At 46.4% G+C, this 18,501-nt stretch overlaps 1 protein-coding gene across 1 annotated transcript in view; it reads right to left on the bottom strand.

Annotated features, from left to right (window-relative positions):
* Positions 1–18,382, bottom strand: part of A4GALT (alpha 1,4-galactosyltransferase (P1PK blood group)) — a 207,370-nt gene extending 188,988 nt beyond the window's left edge. Inside the window, exons 1-2 of the mRNA XM_085652498.1 lie at positions 17,234–18,382; positions 2,691–2,771 (exon numbers count right to left, since the gene is read on the bottom strand). The gene's annotated coding sequence lies outside the window, so the exon portion shown is untranslated. The remainder of the gene's footprint in view (positions 1–2,690; positions 2,772–17,233) is intronic.
* Positions 18,383–18,501: the final 119 nt, after the last annotated feature.

Raw genomic sequence — 18,501 nt, 5'->3', positions numbered from 1 at the left:
AAATGGCATTTCCAGCAAAAGTTTTCTTTTTTGCATCCATTTCACAGGCGAACAAATGAACGACAGAAAGAAAGAGGGTGAGAACCATTTCTTGAGTCATGGTTTTCGGTAAGTGAGGAGGAGTTAGACAGACAGAGAGGGAATAGGAGTAGAAGCGGATACTGTCCTTGTCTCGTCTGGGCAGGAAGCAAGAGACGGAGACCTTTTCCTTCCCTGCTCCCCGCCCGTCCCCGAACAGCCACTAATGCCGAGACTTCTCTGCAGGCCTTGGATATTTCTGACGTCCCGGGACGCATGTTCAAAATAAAAAAGTAGGGGAACGGAAGCTATAGAATTAAAGAAGAAGGGGCACGCCGTGCCCTGCCGTTCCCGCCCACTTCGACCACTGGGTTTAATGCCTATATATGTGGCGTCACTTTCATTCGCAAGGGAGTCACTCACTGTATCCGGTAATCATATTCGCTTGCTCGCTCACATATAATGGTTACAGTCTCAGTTATATGATGAACTAAAATAATCAGATCCAGTCTAGTGTTTACAACCATTTCTTTGTAACATGCATTATATATGTTTATTGGTTAAACTAATCTTTGCACTTTGAGGTCAATTGTAAATGTCTGCTGTGTGTGATCCGCACTGCTTGTGCTGAGAGACTCAATGTCGAATATTTGAAATGTCATTTCCTCCTTTTCGGACCCTCCTTGCTTCTAGAGCCACTGGAGACCGGAGGGGCGGGTCTAGAGTATAATGTAACCCCCTGAAGTCTGACGATTCTGGAAAATGGTCTTTGGTGCCTTCATCTCCTCCCAGCATATCACACCTGAGGGAGTGAGCTGCAGGCATTACGGAAGACGCCTTTGAGCACACTTGCACTATGAATCGTCGCTGACAGAAGAAGCTATTTACCTCTAGAAGCACTCTAGAAGAAACTCTACCAGCACTTGAATGAAATTCCAAAGAAAGGTTAAGGGGAAACCAAAGCATCAACAGAAACAAATGGAGACAATATTTAATCCAGGTTGCCACAAAATAATCCACTATTAATCATTTGTCCAGCCAGAGCAAACCATACCCAAACATTGAGGGATTTGTTTTGTGGTGGTTAGTAATTTAAAAGCCCATTATCAAAGGACGCCATAGGCTTCGTCATCGCAGGTGATATTACTGCCGACATGTTGAAGTTAGTCAGTGGGCAGCAGTTCTAAGACCAAGACAAGATTTAGGTTTGCTTGGTATTTTGTTTTGGGTCACAAAGATGCTGGTTAGAATCAAATGCCCTGGCAAGCACGAAGAAGGAATCCAGTGTGAAAAGCCTCCGCCATATACAAAAGGTAGGGGCATGAGTTGGAGTTTTGCAGACAGGTTAGAAGTCATGCCACTCAACACCCCAAACCCTTCACAAACAGTAGCCTGTGAGCCAAACTCTAAATCAGGCCCTATGTTGTTAGTCATTGCCACTTTGTTTCCTTTTGTGGGTCGATGATATACAATCAAGTGAAGCCATCCGGCGTTTTGAACAGTTTTAAGTGCAATGGACCCATATCTTGCATAGTTTGATAAGACTGATGGGTCAATCTCCAAGGGGTGGTATGGCAGGCACTGCAACGCTCTACGTATTATGAACTCCATTGAATACAGGGCATAACCAATAAAGAAACCCCGGGAGAATGCAGCTCCACAGATGTTGCTTGAGGGAAACATTTGGCTGCTGCACCTCACCAAGAAACAAAAGAATCCCAGCTATGATAGACTGTCATGATTTGTTCAGCCTGTTCCCTCAGCACCAAATAATGTGTGAAGAAAAACAGAGGGTTTTTACTGGCTTCTGTTCCTGAAGCAATTATGCATAAGTCTAACCCCACAGTCTCCCATACAGAATACAAACGTTCCACGTCTAGGAGAGAAAAGCTGCTTATGAACGTCCATTTGAAGCAGGAACTTGACTTGAGTTAGACATGGCTACTCCAGCAATTAGACTTTGTGGACACTCAAAACAGAGGGCCTTATTTACAAGAAAGTAACACAGCGTGGTGTCGCAAGCTATTTGGCTGCACTGTGCTGTGTTACTTTCAGAGCACAGGGATGTGTCATATTTACAACAATATGACGGATCCCTGTACGCTCCCCAGTGCTGGCTCACAATTGCCTGCCATGCGCCCACGCAGACACACTTGCACCATGGTGCAAGTGTGCCTGCATTGCGGAGATGATTGTTTTTGTGCAGGAAGGGAAACCTTCCTGCACAAAAACAATCACAAGAGGTGTTTCCTCTTTCTAGACATGCATAGAAAGAGGAAAAAACAAGGAGAAATAAAAGTATTTCTTCTCGTTGCGCCTCCTTACGCCTCCCCTGTGGAGACGTAGAATTCTGACGCATTCCCAGGTTTCCAAAAGCTTGTAAATTTGGGAATGCGGCAGAATCCATGGGTGTTGTGTGAGAACACTAACAGCAACATCCATGGAACGCCCCTTTCATGCAAGGTGCTGCCTGAAAAGGGGGCGTATTTACAAGGACACGAAAAGGCATACAGGGTGGCTTTACTTTTCCTTGAAAATATAGAGCACCAAATTGCACAGCTTCACAAAAAGTGGCACACCAGCAGTGCAAGGAGCTTGTGAATATGCCCCAGGAATGTTTTTCAAAACGTTTCTATTTTTTCATAATCTGGATTCAGGTTGTTCTCACTCACCTTTTAAATCATGAGTTTATTCTGGCAACTCAAAGATCTTCACAGTGGTAGACAGATTCAGACCATGCCCCAAGGTGCAGTCTGTTGGTGAGAATAAAAAAAGTGAGAACTAGCTGATCATCTCTGCTCCATAGGAAAAGCTATAAGATAAAAGCATTTTCAAAGCCAATAGTTCTTGCCTATGCAAGAGCTATTGGCTTTGCCAATATGTTTTAGCCATGTTGTACGCCAGCATGGCTAAAAGTTAGTAGGGTAAAGGAGAGTGGATTGGAGCATCATAAAGTAGATCAGAATGGAATGTTATTAAGTAGCGTAGAGAGTCATGGAGTGGAGTGAAGTGTCCTTGAGTGGCATAGAGTAGAGTTGTGTAGAGTGTTGTGGAAGGAGTAGAGTTTTGTGCAGAGTGGAGTGGCGTAGAGTGTAAGAAAGAGTAGAGTGTTGCGGAGGGGCTTAGAATGTTGTGGAGTGGTGTAGAGAAGAGTCATGTGGCATACAGGGTTTTGCATAGGGGGAGTAGAGTGTTGTAGAGTAGAGTGACGTAGAGCAAAATACATTGTCATAGAGTGGAATGGCATAAAGTGAAGTAGTGTAGGTGAGTGGAATGGCATAAAGTGTAGCAGAGCATAATAGAGTGCAGTACTGTGGACGGGAGAGTAGTACCATAGAGTGGAGTGTCACGGAGTAGAGTATAGTATAGTATAGTGGACTAGAGTGAAGGGAAGCAAAGTACAGTGGTGCAGAGTAGATTGGCATAGAGTGCCTTGGTTTTGAGTAAAGTGGTGCAGAGTTCATTGGCGTAGAGTGCAGTGACAGAGTATGGTGCAGAGTAGATTGCAGTGGCGTAGAGCTCAATGGCGCAAAGTGGAGTGGCGTAGAGTAAATTGTTTCAGAGTAGAGTGGAGTGGTGCAGGGTAGAGTGCAGATGTGTAGAGGTAAGTGGCATATAGTACGGTGGCATTGAGTGGAGAGTGGTGTAGAGGGCAGTGGCATGGAGTGCAGTGGCATAAAGGGAAGTGGTGCAGAGTAGAGGGGCATCGACTTCAGTGGCGGAGAGTACAGTCTTACAGAGTAGAATGTCATAGAGTGCAGTGTCATAGAGTGTAGTGGCACATAGTGGATTGTCGTAGAGTGCATTGGGGTAAAGCAGAGTGGTGCTGAGTGCAGTGGCAGAGAATCCAGTGGTGCATAGTAGAGTGGGGTAGAGTGCATTAGCATAGAGTGGAATGGTGCAGAGTAGAGTAGAAAGGTGTAGAGTGTAGTGGCATAGAGTGCAGGAGAATAGAGTGCATTGGTGTAGAGTGTTGTAGAGTGGTGTAGAGTACAATGGTACAGAGCAGAGGGCAGTGGCATTGAGTTCAATGGCAGAGAGTGTAGTGTTGAAGAGTAATGTGGCGTAGAGTGCTGCACAGTTAAGTGACGTAGAGATCAATTTGTAGAATAGAGTGGCATAGGGTGCAGCGGCATAGAGTTCGATTGTTGCAGGGTAGAGTATAATGGCGTACAGTGCAGCGGTGCAGAGTAGGTTGGAGTAGAGTGTATTGGCTTTTAGTAAAGTGTTGTAGAGTGCATTGGCATAGAGTGCAGTGACAGAATGTAGTGGCGTAGAATAGAGTGGCATAGAGTGCAGTGGTGTAGAGTATTGTACAGTGCAGTGTCAGAGTGCTGAGTTGCAGAGTGGATTGGTTTAGGCTGCAGTGGAGTAGTGTGGAGTAGAGTGCAATGGCACAGTATAGTGGTGTGGAGTAGAGAGGCTTCAAGTCAAGTGGAGTAGAGTGGAGTGGTGCAGAGTAGAATTGAGTGGTGACAAGTGAAGTATGCGTGGGGTGGGAGCACACTGCTATTACAGACAACACATCTCCAATTGAAATGACCTTTAAATATGCGCAGATATACATTTTTACTGCTAAAAGTATACAGCGCAGAAACGATAATGTGTGGCAATGTCATCACCTAGTGTGCTGATTTGTTTTGATCGTATTCAAATATTTATTTCCACCAGAATGTAGAATTACCCAAACATTTGCTCAATTTGTGCTTTCCATATTCTGAATTATCCATTTTTTTGCAGGCATTTACATTTTGTTTTGTGCTAGTAAAGAAAGAACTTTGTACAGCACACCCCAACTAGCTAGCATGATTGTCACATAAAGCCTCTCACTTTGCAGTCAGAGAAAGAAAAGTAAACACCTCGATCCTGGGGAAGACAGATCCTGACATCTGAACTCTGTCTTTCAATGCACTGCAAATATGACAAGATAAGAACAAGATTTAGAGGCCTATTTACAGCAATTCAGTACTGGTGGAAGAATACAGTAAATAGGATTTGGGCATGGGAAAGGATGAATCCCCATCTGACCAGCCTAAAACAAAGGCAGCGAACACAAACGAAGAAAATGTGAGTTACAAAACCACAAAACCAATGGTAAGTAAGTGGTGGAATGCATTCCCAGGGAGGCTTTACAAATGTTCTCAAGATGTCCTTGGCAAACCAGACAGCTGTTCTGGTTGGTAGGCTTCTACATTAAAACAACATACGGCATGGTTTCATCTTGTGAAAATGTAAAGCATTTTACATTCCAAGTACAACATGAGGTTTTAAACTAGTAGCACATCATATTACATTTTTGCCTTTGATAAATATGTAATACAATATCGTATATTATGACTAAAATACATTAAATGCTCTATTAACCTGCAAAAACAACAATTGATGGACAGAGTGCAGAACAATGTCATACATTCACCCCAGAACAGAGATCTGGGCCTAAATCCATGGTTTTTTGCTCCCCATGCCATTCCAGTGTGTACCCAGCGATATGTAAATCAGTCTTGATCCTGCGCCCAATGGCAACAGTCAGCCCGGACTGCCAGGCCAGGTCCTCTCTGGACTGGAAACAAGCATCCTAGGACCGGTTTCGGGGTTTCACCCCTCATCAGCCAGGATAGCTGGGGGTGAGTGTCTGATAAGTTTCAGCGCTTCGTCCATCATCTCCCTGTGTTTGCTTTGTTCACCCTAAGTTGGCTGGGTATGCCCAGATGTGGGTCACTTGCTCACTTTGCCACTGGATTCAAGCTAGCCTGGCTGATGAGGGGTGTTACCCCGAACCCAGTCCCACAAAGCTTGTTTCCGGTTCAGGGAAGACCTGGCTTGGCAGTTCAGGCTGGACTGTTCCATGAGGCACAGGGTCAAGACTGATTTGCATATAGCTGGGCCTGACCTGAGGTGGCGAAGTGAGCTAAAGAACGATGATGGATTCAACCGAGATCTGTGACTGGGGGTGAGTGTCTAAAAAGTCTCAGCCTTCCGTCCATCATCTCCTTGTATTTGCTCTCTTACTTAACCTGGCCATCATCCAGATTATTTTCTGATTTTCTCATAATGTGTCTATTTACCCAAGTTGTGTGTACCAGTACTGCTGTTAAACATACTATAATATTTCTACATGTAATTCTAATGTTTACAGTGTCTCACGACACTGCGTTTTTCTAATGCCCATACCCAATGCAATTGTCTCATCCTCTTTGCAGTTGCTCTGCCTACCAGATAAATGGGTGCCTTTAAATATCCAATTTACCAAACGCTTCCCCATTCTTAGCATACTCAAACCAATATACAAATCCCCCTACAGAAAATATGAATACAAATGTGTTACAAAATGACAGGGCTAATTGGTGAACTTATGTTAAGATAACTATTATTCACTACAAACTACTTTTTCTGTCCTAACATTTTTTTGGCCTTCTAAAAATTATTTTTCTTTGTTTGAAGGTATTGATAAATTGGCACAAACCTGGCAAAGAAACAACAACGCACTGTGCACAGCTGAAGGAGGGGACAATGTTATAATGTGTACATAGGAACAGGTAGAAAGGAATACCCTATAGGTTCAGGCCCAGGGATCATAGAAAGCATTGAGTTCTACACATTATTCCCTGAAGCGGGCATTATATGGTTCCCGATACCACAGTCTCACGGTCAAATCTAAGCAACAGGTGTTATAATTGCCCTAATTATTGGTGGCAATTTTATTGACCTAAGTAGGTGAAGTACTAGCTCAGCCTAGTTCTGGGTTATTCAAACCTTGTACCTGGAGGTGGCACATCAGTCCGTAATGGACATACTTTCTTTAGGGTTTGCATCTTGTGAGCCAAAGTACTTCAAGAGAGCCTTAATTAACTTTGCAGAAAAGGGTGGAAATTGAACAAATGAGTTCTGTATAAAGGAAGGAGGAAGATGTGTCTGTCTTGAGAATATAGTCAAGCTTTGGAGCATCACAAGGCTGGTGTGCCTTCTCGCCTCCTTTTTTAGATAAACTGCCTTCTTCTCAAAGACTCATGTTTTCCTAAAATACAGATGAGAGGCGGCACCCAAGACAGTTTGCCCAATAGCCCCTTCTCTCAAAATTCACAATTTCGGCTACAGCATTTAAAGTGCTGGCTCGGGATTCAAGTAGACATTCACGGTCATTGTTCGCAATTACAGAAAAGATTTATGAAGTGGGCTCCAAGGTCGAGTGTCTTGTTTGACAGGTTAGTAGGGATTTTGTGTATTCAGCAATCTGAGGGTGAAAGCATGCAGACCAGATTGCATTTAACCAATATTGGTTTATCTGAGAGTCAGGTTTTGAAGAGAAATTCAATTTTGAAGTTATTTACTTTTAGCTGTCGTTCTTTTAGCCATTTTTAGGTCTCGCCTGACCCAGCGCATGCGCTGGTCTGGCGAGACTTATTGAGAGGGCTCCAAAAAGTGCTGCCAGCCTAGAGCTACAGTGCATGTGCGCGGGCGCGGGCGCGCGCGCCGTGCTTGACCGTGATTACTTTCACTTTCGCGGCCGCTTTGATGTTTGATCGTGATCACGATCACTTTCACTTTCGCGGCCGCTTTGCATAGCTAATAGGTCTCGCTTTTGGGACCTTATAAGTATTTAGTTATGCAACTGTTGCATAGCTAAACACTTATAAGGTCCCAAAGGCGAGACCTATTGGCTATGCCAATGCTTGTTGAATGTTGGTATGGGAGGAAGACAATATCGTATGATAAACAGAGATTCTAAGGTGTAGCGGGGTATCATCTCCATACAGATGATACAGAATTCCTAGAAGTGCTCCAAGGGGCTCAATATTGAAATTAATAAGTAAAGGAGCCAGTTGTGAGCCGTGTGGTATGACACAGAGGTCAGCCTGGAGAGAAACTCCCTAATTTTAACACATTGGTATCTGCTGATTTTAGTAGTGTGTCATTACTTCTGAGCATTTCTTTGAAAGAATGGAGGAGTAACTATGTATGGTCAACTGTATCAAAGACCGCGACAGATCTAAAAGAATAAGACGGCAACTAAGACTGTTGTTGCCATTTTTTATAGTATCTTCTATCAAACCCATCATTGACGTTCCAGTGTTGTGCTTGGTACAGTAATCCAACTTTAAATCATCATAAAGGTCGTTATCTTTCAGATAGTTCTTCAGCTGGGATTTAGTACAGGACTCCAGAATTTTCAAGAGAAATTGTAAGTCTGTGAAAGTTCTCAATGTAGCTGGTTTCTTCAGTAGGTTTAAAACAGAGGTTCAACATGTCATCATTTTTTGAGTGAATAAGCCATCCAACTATTATAAAGACAAATTGATACTTTCAAGCCAGGTTGTAATTAGTGATTGGCTGATTTTATGTTGTCCAAGTTAGAAAGTAAGGGGCCAGCTGCATAGCTGTAGGGTTTGTTTGCTTACTGAGGACACTCTAATTTATGGTTTGTCAATTGTAATATTGAAATACATCAGTATGTTGTGATTTAAGAATGCTAGAGAATAATTTTACCCTAGTGGTTGGGTTTCCTTTAACCAACCAGTAATGTTTAAACGTTTCGAAAATCATGTGACCGAAGGAACCTTAAATGCATTTATGTCCCAAAATACAACAGCATTCTCCATTTCCTTCTCCAACTTCTCCCCTTTTAGACTTTTACAGAGATACCGGCCTTTTATCCAAATTATTTCCCATGCTATTTATTTTCTAAACACTGTGCCTTTCGTTCAATTTTCTCTCCTTGTCGCATTTCTTCTCAATGTTTAACGCTCTGTGAAACCAGTGTGGCTAGCAGGATAAACTGTTCTATGTGGAGCGGATCAGGATCAGCAAGCAGAGGGGACAAAGAAACAGACGAACATGACTTTGTTAGAACATAAAAGAACAGGAAAAGGAAATTACATCAAACACCACATGACAAGAAGCAAAATGGAATCAGAAAGCCAGGAAGAAATCAAGTGAGAATCAGATATGATGGGAATGGAAAAGAGAAAGAAAATCTGAAGTGGACTAGAGCAGGTGATCGCCATTTTGGTGTTGAAAAGAGAAGAAGCAGCAGCAAGAAGCCTAGGAGCACCAGAGGAAACAGGCCCAAGAGGGAGACTCTACCAGCCCGCATCTGCCGGAGCTCTTTTGATCCCCTGGAGCCTCCGGACCCCGTAGAGTACTGCTGTTCTTGCCGCGGACCCTAAGTCTCTTATCTTTGTGTAGACTGTCAAGCACCTCTGACATATCTACTTAAAAAACTATGTCATATGGTCAGAGTAAGCTTTTTGCCTCAATTTTTTTGTCTTCCCCAAAAAACGGAGACCAAAATTTGAAACACGTTTCATTGCAGGGGGTCTTCAATCTTCATGTAGTAAGAAATACTTATGTTTAGTGAAAACCATCCTGAGCTACTGATAATATTAGTGTTGTAATAATGACCACATGAGACAAGGTGATATTAGTGGCACCTTATGAAAGGTTGCCAGCAGCGATCACTGCAGAGCGTCAGGTAGGGATGCAAGGGGCAAGGTACAAAAGCCTTTGCCAGTTTGGAATCCCCTTATATGGGTAATTTGTAGCAGCAATAGCTGCAATGCCTCTGGCACCAAGGTAATACCATTAGAATATTTCTCCCTCAGTGCCACATGATATATTACTTACATATCATCTTTAAATGGAGTTTTAAAATTCCACTCTTTTCCCCCAAATATCAGCTGATGAGGTCTGAAAATGCACACATTTTTGTCTAAAATACAATTATTTTTTAAAGAAAAATGTGTATACATATATAAATTCAGCCAAGCAGAAGCTTCACATTAAGTAGGCTGGAATGCACACAGGAGGGCTACTTTCAGGTAGGCGAGGAGCTATCAGTCAGTACTCACGAGCTACTCATTGGAAAAGCCTGGTTTATTGCATGAAGGCAATACAATGTTTGAGGTTGAATTTAAGCACTAGAAGGTATTAGCTCGCTCTGGTTTTCTGTGTGAATTAGATTTACGCTCTTTTTATTTACCTGTAAGTAAAAAGCCCTATTCTCCTTTGAGGATATAGCACAGACGGGACATTTAGGCCGAAATTTACTAAAATGTAGGGAATGCAGCACTCCAAAAAAACCTGCAATCGTGTGTTGTGCAACAATTGTGCAGTGGTAAACTTTCAAAGAGGCACGCGTTAGGGAACCAGCCACCAGTGCAGATGTTGACATGAGAACGGGCAGATGGCAGGCTTGGTTTCATTTGGCACAAAGCCAGGACACACTAGCTTAGGTCTGACTTTGCATCAAATTCTAAGGGTGTTTTTGTCTCACACTCCCCCTTTAAGCCCTATATGCATATACTAACAGGCATTGCTCCTTGGACCTCTGTCAAGCGTCATACAGAGGAAGAGGTTCCTTATAAGACAGACTCTGTGGAATTTTATGGTCCAGGAGAAAGACTGCAGTGGTTAAGGGTACCTATGTTACAACTTGGAGGTACTAGCTGCAGAGGAGGCCATAGTGTGAGCTGTAACTTGTTTTCACAGCCTCAGGCTTGCTAACCACACATTCTCTATGAACAAGGGCATGTCCCAGTCATTGCCATTCACTTCAAGTTAATCTTTCGTGTTTGAGTTGTAGTCACGGTGAGCAGGCCCCTTCTAAAGCATCCAGGGTCAGTGATAATGACTAGGACCGTTCTGGTAAAAGGCTGGGTACTACATTTAGTATTTTAGCTATATACATGCTTATGGTTATTATAAAGTTAAGAAAACAATATCATAAAACGTTTTGGATTTATTGACTGCTGAAAACTACACAAAAAATGCGTCGATGGGCAAGTGGTGAACTGAATTTGTACCAAGGGGTGGGATGCTGAGCCACAATCAGACCTGAGTTAAGGGGCGGAGGGCTGTAGCGTCTGGTGTTCTTACAGGTTGAGGTTAGGGGGGGGGGGGTTATTCAATCAGCCCTTGGCTGAAAATGGTTTCAGCAAAACACACACTGCTTGAGGCCGTCAATCAGCACTAAAGCGTGGCGTCCTGCGTGTGGGGCCAACACTGGGTCTCTCCCATCCTTGCACTCAACCTCTTCCAGGTCGGATTATTCAACTCCTGAAGCCTGGGCTATGCTTCCATAGGGTGAGAAAAGGAGAAGAACACAAGAACTCGACCCGGGCTACTTAGCAAACTTTCTCTCTTACAGACCTCTCGCTATTCTCACAAACACCTTAATTACCAGTTGCAGTTCACAGTTTTCAGGTTAAAGTCTGCACTTTGTGCCCCTTTTAAGTTGCTGCAAGAATAAAAACATCATCAACTTTATCCGCTGCGAGGGAAACGGTGGTAACGGTGACTTGGGAGAACACAGCACATTTATTTTCCAGATTTCCAGAGGACATATTATAACTCGTGAGAATATATTGCGAGTTTGCAAAGAAAAATTACACACGTGAATAAACGGTAGGAAAAGTGATACTCCGTGAACTCAAGGAAGGCCACAGATCACGAACTAGGCAAGTCTTTGCTCGCATGATACAAACTTTGCACATCCTCAAAGAGAACCTAAAGCAAACTGTGATCAAAGTTACAGAACATTTACACCTGGGACACCCCTGGTGCAGAGCAGGTTCTGGGCCTTGCATTACCCGGGACAAGCCAAAGCCTCTGCGCAGTTTGCTCCTTGGGTTACAGCAGTTGAAGGAGACACGTGATGTGCGGACTGGCTTCTCACTGGCATGTTCTGCACTGCATTTAAACTGCAGTGTGGCTTTTCACACTGGAATGTTCTGAACTGTGTTTGAGCTGCAGTGTGGCTTTTCACACTGGCATGTTCTGCACTGTATTTGAACTGCAGCGTGGCTTCCACTGGCATGTTCTGCACTGGGTTTGAACTGCAGTGTGGCTTTTCACATTGGCATGTTCTGCACTGTATTTGAACTGCAGCGTGGCTTCCACTGGCATGTTCTGCACTGTGTTTGAACTGCAGCGTCGCTTCACACTGTCATGTTCTGCACTGGGTTTGAACTGCAGTGTGGCTTTTCACATTGGCATGTTCTGCTCTGTGTTTGAACTGCAGCGTGGCTTCACACTGGCATGAACTGCACTGTGTTTGAACTGCAGTGTGGCTTTTCACCAACATGTTCTAGACTGTGTTTGAACTGCAACCTGGATTCACACTAGCATGCTCTGTACTGTGTTTGAACTGCAGCATGGCTTCTCACACTGGCAAGTTCTGCACTGTGTTTGAACTCCAGCGTGGCTTTAAACTGGCATGTTCTGCACTGTGTTTGAACTGAAGCGTGGCTTCACACTGGCATGCTCTGCACTGTGTTTTAACTGCAGCCTGGCTTCACACTGGCATGCTCAGCACTGTGTTTGAACTGCAGGGTGGCTTCACACTGGCATGTTCTGCACTGTGTTTGAACTGCAGCGTGGCTTCACACTAGCATGTTCTGCACTGTGTTTGAACTTCAGCGTGGCTTTTCACACTGGAATGTTCTGCACTGTGTTTGAACTGCAGCGTGGCTTCACACTGGCATGTTCTGCACTGTGTTTGAACTGCAGCGTGGCTTCAAATGGGCATGTTCTGCACTGTGTTTGAACTGCAGTGTGGCTTTTCACACTGGAATGCTCTGCACTGTGTTTGAACGGCAGCGTGGCTTTTCACACTGGCATGTTCTGCACTGCATTTGAACTGCAGCGTGGCTTCCACTGGCATGTTCTGCACTGTGTTTGAACTGCAGCGTGGCTTCACACTGGCATGTTCTGCACTGTATTTGAACTGCAGCATGGTTTCACACTGGCATGTTCTGCACTGCGTTTGAACTGCAGCGTGGCTTCACACTGGCATCTTCTGCACTGTGTTTGAACTGCAGCGTGGCTTCACACTCGCATATTCTGCACTGTGCTTGAACTGCCACGTGGCTTCACACTGGAATGTTCTGAACTGTGTTTGAACGGCAGCGTGGCTTTTCACACTGGCATGTTCTGCACTGCATTTGAACTGCAGCGTGGCTTCCACTGGCATGTTCTGCACTGTGTTTGAACTTCAGCGTGGCTTCACACTGGCATGTTCTGCACTGTATTTGAACTGCATCATGGTTTCACACTGGCATGTTCTGCACTGTATTTGAACTGCAGCATGGCTTTTCACACTGGCATGTTCTGTACTGTGTTTGAACTGCAGCGTGGCTTCACACTGGCATCTTCTGCACTGTGTTTGAACTGCAGCGTGGCTTCACACTCGCATATTCTGCACTGTGCTTGAACTGTAGCGTGGCTTCACACTGGAATGTTCTGAACTGTGTATGAGCTGCAGTGTGGCTTTTCACACTGGCATGTTCTGCACTGTATTTGAACTGCAGTGTGGCTTCACACTGACATGCTCTGCAGTGTATTTGAACTGCAGCGTGACTTCACACTGGCATGTTCTGCACTGTGTTTGAACTGCAGCGTGGCTTCACACTGGCATGAACTGCACTGTGTTTGAACTGCAGCGTGGCTTTTCACCAACATGTTCTGGACTGTGTTTGAAATGCAGCATGGCTTCTCACACTGGCATGTTCTGCACTGTGTGTTGAACTCCAGCATGGCTTTAAACTGGCATGTTCTGCACTGTGTTTGAACTGAAGCGTGGCTTCATACTGGCATGCTCTGCACTGTGTTTTAACTGCAGTGTGGCTTCACACTGGCATGTTCAGCACTGTGTTTGACCTGCAGGGTGGCTTCAGACTGGCATGTTCTTCACTGTGTTTTAACTGCAGCGTGGCTTCACACTGACATGTTTTGCACTATGTTTGAACTGCAGCGTGGCTTCACACTAGCATGTTCTGCCCTATTTTTCAACTGCAGCGTGGCTTTTCACACTGGAATGTTCTGCACTGTGTTCGAACTGCAGCGTGGCTTCACACTGGCATGTTCTGCACTGTGTTTGAACAGCAGCGTGGCTTCACACTGACAGACTCTGCAGTGTTTGAACTGCAGCGTGACTTCACACTGACATGTTCTGCACTGTGTTTGAACTGCAGCGTCGCTTCACACTGTCATGTTCTGCACTGTGTTTGAACTTCAACGTGGCTTCACAGTGGCATGTTCTGCACTGTGTTTGAACTGCAGCGTGGCTTTTCACACTGGCATGTCCTGCACTGTGTTTGCACTCTACCGTGGCTTTTTGCACTGGCATGTTCTGCACTGTGTTTGAACTGCAGCATGGCTTTTCACACTGGCATATTCTGCACTGTGTTTGAACTGCAGCATGGCTTCACACTGATATGTTCTGCACTGTGTTTGAACTGCAGCGTGGGTTCCACTGGCATGTTGTGCACTGTGTTTGAACTGCAGTGTGGCTTTTCACACTGGCATGTTCTGCCCTGCGATTGAAATGCAGTGTTGCTTCACACTGACATGCTCTGCACTGTGTTTGAACTGCAGCATGGCTTTTCACACTGGCATATTCTGCACTGTGTTTGAACTGCAGCATGGCTTCACACTGATATGTTCTGCACTGTGTTTGAACTGCAGCGTGGGTTCCACTGGCATGTTGTGCACTGTGTTTGAACTGCAGTGTGGCTTTTCACACTGGCATGTTCTGCCCTGCAATTGAAATGCAGTGTTGCTTCACACTGACATGCTCTGCACTGTGTTTGAACTGCAGCGTGGCTTTTCACACTGACATGCTCTGCACTGTGTTTGAACTGCAGCGTGGCTTTTCACACTGGCATGTTCTGCACTGTGTTTGAACTGCAGTGTGGTTTTTCACACTGGCATGTTCTACACTGGGTTTGATCTGCAGCGTGGCTTTTCACACTGGCATGCTCTGCACTGTGTTTGAACTGCAGCGTGGCTTTTCACACTGGCATGCTTTGCACTGTGTTTGAACTGCAGCGTGGCTTCACACTGGCATGTTCTGCACTGTGTTTGATCATAAGATTCTATGGAAATATTCTAAACAGGAAAGCACACCTTCACATCTTATTACTATGTACAGGAATATATGCGTGTATAATATCCGTTTGATTTAAGGCGTCACAGGTGTATTTATTGAACTCTGTGTACTAACACCAATTCATGAAATGTCTGAACACAGAGTTCTGGCCTGTGGTGCTGAGCAGCAGAGAGAACGAACGAGCCCAACAATGACTTTATTGCACACGGTGCAACCAGGAAACCTGCGCTCATATCCCGGCTTACCTACTTGATCTAAGTGTGATCCACGGCCAAATGACTTCACTATGCACCATTTTTCTTCACCAAGCAAAAGTAATTCAGTCTAGGATCTGTGTTATGCAAATAACTCCCTTGTGTATAGTTATTACAGATTAATGTCCCTTCACATTTAACTCGTGGCAACGTTGTCAGGGCATGGGGTAATTCTTGAATGCTTTATATTTAAAACATATTGCTTTCAATAAATGCTACTCAATGTGGTAATAACATATATGCACTTAACTGACAAACTCGGAAATGACATGTCGAATCCTTGGATGGCTCGCAGCCTCGCAGGCTCGGCTTGTGCTTTGGCTCGTAGAGCCACGCCAGACCCCGGCTCGGCCCTCTTTGAATCCCAGTCTACCCACATGTAGCCCCTTGCCAGAGCATAGACCGCGCGATAAGAGACCGGGCGGTGGTCGGCGTGTCTTGTACGCGCGCCGCCCCTCAGACCGCGGCCTCGGGATGGGGGCAGAGTCTGGCATTGAGGGGGCTTCCAATCTGCTGGAGGTGCCGCAGTCAGAGCCCAAGTCAGAGCATGCACTATCCATCCGGAAACACACACAACGTAAGCAACAGACCGGGGGGACACAGTCCTCTGGCGCCTCCGCGGCCCAGCGGACAGAGGCTGCCCCCCCCCCAAGGGATACTCCAAGGCGCCCCTTTAAATTCAAATTGCTGTAGCGCTTGACTCTGCTGCTCCCCAACTCTATGAACCCCCTGCACGGCCCCCGCTGCCCGCGGTGTTATCGTGTCCGCACTCCCAGACATTCCATGCAGCCTGTGCCTGCGTCTCGATATGCACGTGCCATGGACTGAGAGGAACCTCTTCAACTCACTTTGTGGTGCTTAGTGCTGTGTCTGCCCCACCCCACATCTCTGCCCTCGGCACAGTGATGCACCAACTCTCTACTACATTGGGTGTTACTGTGCGCCCCCTACCCCACTCATTCCAGGCAGAGTCCCCGGACCAGCAACGCCGGGGTGCAGTTCGACCGCCCCGTCCCCCTCCCCCATGGTGTACAGCTGTACTCCCCCACACTCTGCCAAGGGGTCCGGGGCCATGAGAGAGACCCCCGCCTCTGCCACCACGGCATCTCAGTGCAGGGCCGGCTTTAGGGCGGTGCGACCGGTGCCGCCGCACCGGTTGTTGGCTTCCTGGGGGCGCCGTGTTTGAACGTTTTTTATGCTTTGGACGCACCTGCTGCAGCGTTTCTTTCCCCCGGCAATTACCAGGGCTCACATAAATGTCAAGAAAACTCGTGTGATTAATTATCTTCCTGGAGAGAGATCAGCATTTTGTATAGTTGAGGTTTTGACTTGGGGGAAGTTATTGCAGAGGGTAAATATGCCTGCTGCAAAGAACGTGTACCCAGTAGATTACAGAGTGTGTATGTGACAGATCAGCAGGTTACTGCTTTCAAAAGAGACATCCTTTTGTTACATGCAATTTATAACTTAAAGTCCTAATAGAGAATAGTGACGTTCATCCCAGAACTGCATACACTCTGCAAAGTATACATTATTAGAACATTGATTAATGTTGCAAAAAGGGTTAATTTGGCTAGGAATCGATTCTTATTATTAAAGAAAACTCTCAACTATGCGGTTTCTTTTTCGCCTCCGAGTTTTGCTTCTCCACACCAAGCACTCTTAAACTATACTGCCTACCAGTATGAGTGACATGTGACTCCTACACTTTTAGTCCTTTGGCTTATGTAACATTTCCTATACACTGATTTACACACGTATGATTGATTGTCTCTGTGTAATGTGTGTGTGATGCAAAGTGCTTGGACACCCAACACTGGTATGAGTGGCGCTATATAACTAATTCAATGCATCTGAGAGAGTGTGGTTATGGAGACTTGGTCACTGTTAAGGGTGCTAGTGAGAGAATCCGTGGTGGAGGTGGTCATTGGGGGGGGGCGCCAACAAACATTGTCGCACAGGGCGCCACCAGCACTAAAGCCGGCCCCGTCTCAGTGGACGGCTGTCCCGGCAGACTCCCCCCCCCCCCCCCCCCCCAGCCATACCGGCCCCATTAAAGTGCCCTGCCCGCTCCTACCTGCGGTCCGTCCGCCAGAAGATCCGGTGCAGTCCTGGACGACGGAGCCTTTGAGAGAAGCGGCAGACAAGGCGGAGACAGAGGAGGTGGAGGGAGGGCTGGACTGCCCAGGGAGATGCAGGAGGGGAGGCTGAGCACAGGTGATGGAGGCGCCAGGAGAGGTACCTGGATGGGGATAAGGCGAGGGAGAGTGGATTTCGGCCGAGCGGGCGGAGAGAGGAGGCAGCCGGGGTGGAGAGGTAAAGGGTATGAATAAGAGGACGGGCGCGTGCGAGCAAATGAGAGGTGTGGCCCAGGTGCACAAGAAGGGTTTGGGCGGGGGGGGGGGGGAGTAAAGCTAGAAGAGCAATAGGTGGGGGCTGGAAGAGAGAAGCGAAGGGACTGCGCAGGGTAGGGAGGACAGCAACAGGAGATGGAGCTTCAGGGGAACCAATGGAAACCCGGACACGGAAGGTGATATATATAGGAGTGGGGAAGGAGAGGAGTGGTGTGAAGGAGAGGGGTAGGGCGAGAGGAACGGAGTGGTGTGATGAGATATTGGAGTCTGTTGGATGGGAGAGACAACTACCGGAAGGGTGAGCGGAGGGATAGGTTGAGAGAAGAGAGCGGATGAGATAGGTTGGGGAGAAGACGGAGTGGAAGAGATAGGCGAGGAGAGAGCTAAGAGAGAAGTATGGGAGTGGCAGCAAGAAAAGTCATTGAAGGGGTATGGGATACATAGGGCAGCCACAGGACACAGCAATTGACTGCAACGATTAGAGATGGACTGGTGATGGAGCGGAGTGAAGAGACATGACACTTGTGTACAGGACAGGGACAAGAAACAACAAGGAAGCGGTGGAGATGAGAACGGCGGCACGCGCAGCTCCAACGCGCGAGACGGTTCCCGGTAACAGCGCACCTGAGTCGGGCATGGGCGCATCCGAGGGGCTGCTAACGTGGACTGTGCGTGGGTCTTCCTATATCTCTGACTGAAGGGGTGCTCAGTTCCAGGAGTGCCCCAGGACAAATGACTGAGGCCAGACGTGGGCCGTTATCCTCGTACTTTTTGTCAGTGCTGGACCCAGCTCGTGCTGCTCCTCGTAGCTGGAGAGGCCACACCAGCCCCCCAACCCCCACCTAGCACAGCCTTGGGGCACAACAGAGGTGTCTCTGCCACGGGAGACGCTGCTTGTTCTGAGCAGCTGAGTTCAGGCTCCCCTCGTAAGAGGAAGTGTGAGCGGATGGGAGGGGGGGAGGGTGTGTAAAATAATGAGCACCGGTGCCCA

Source organism: Triturus cristatus, chromosome 4_1 (genome assembly GCF_964204655.1).
Source record: "Triturus cristatus chromosome 4_1, aTriCri1.1, whole genome shotgun sequence".
NCBI lineage: Eukaryota > Metazoa > Chordata > Amphibia > Caudata > Salamandridae > Triturus > Triturus cristatus.
The sequence above is the reverse complement of the archived record's forward strand: the minus strand, read 5'-3'. Positions and strand labels throughout refer to the sequence as shown.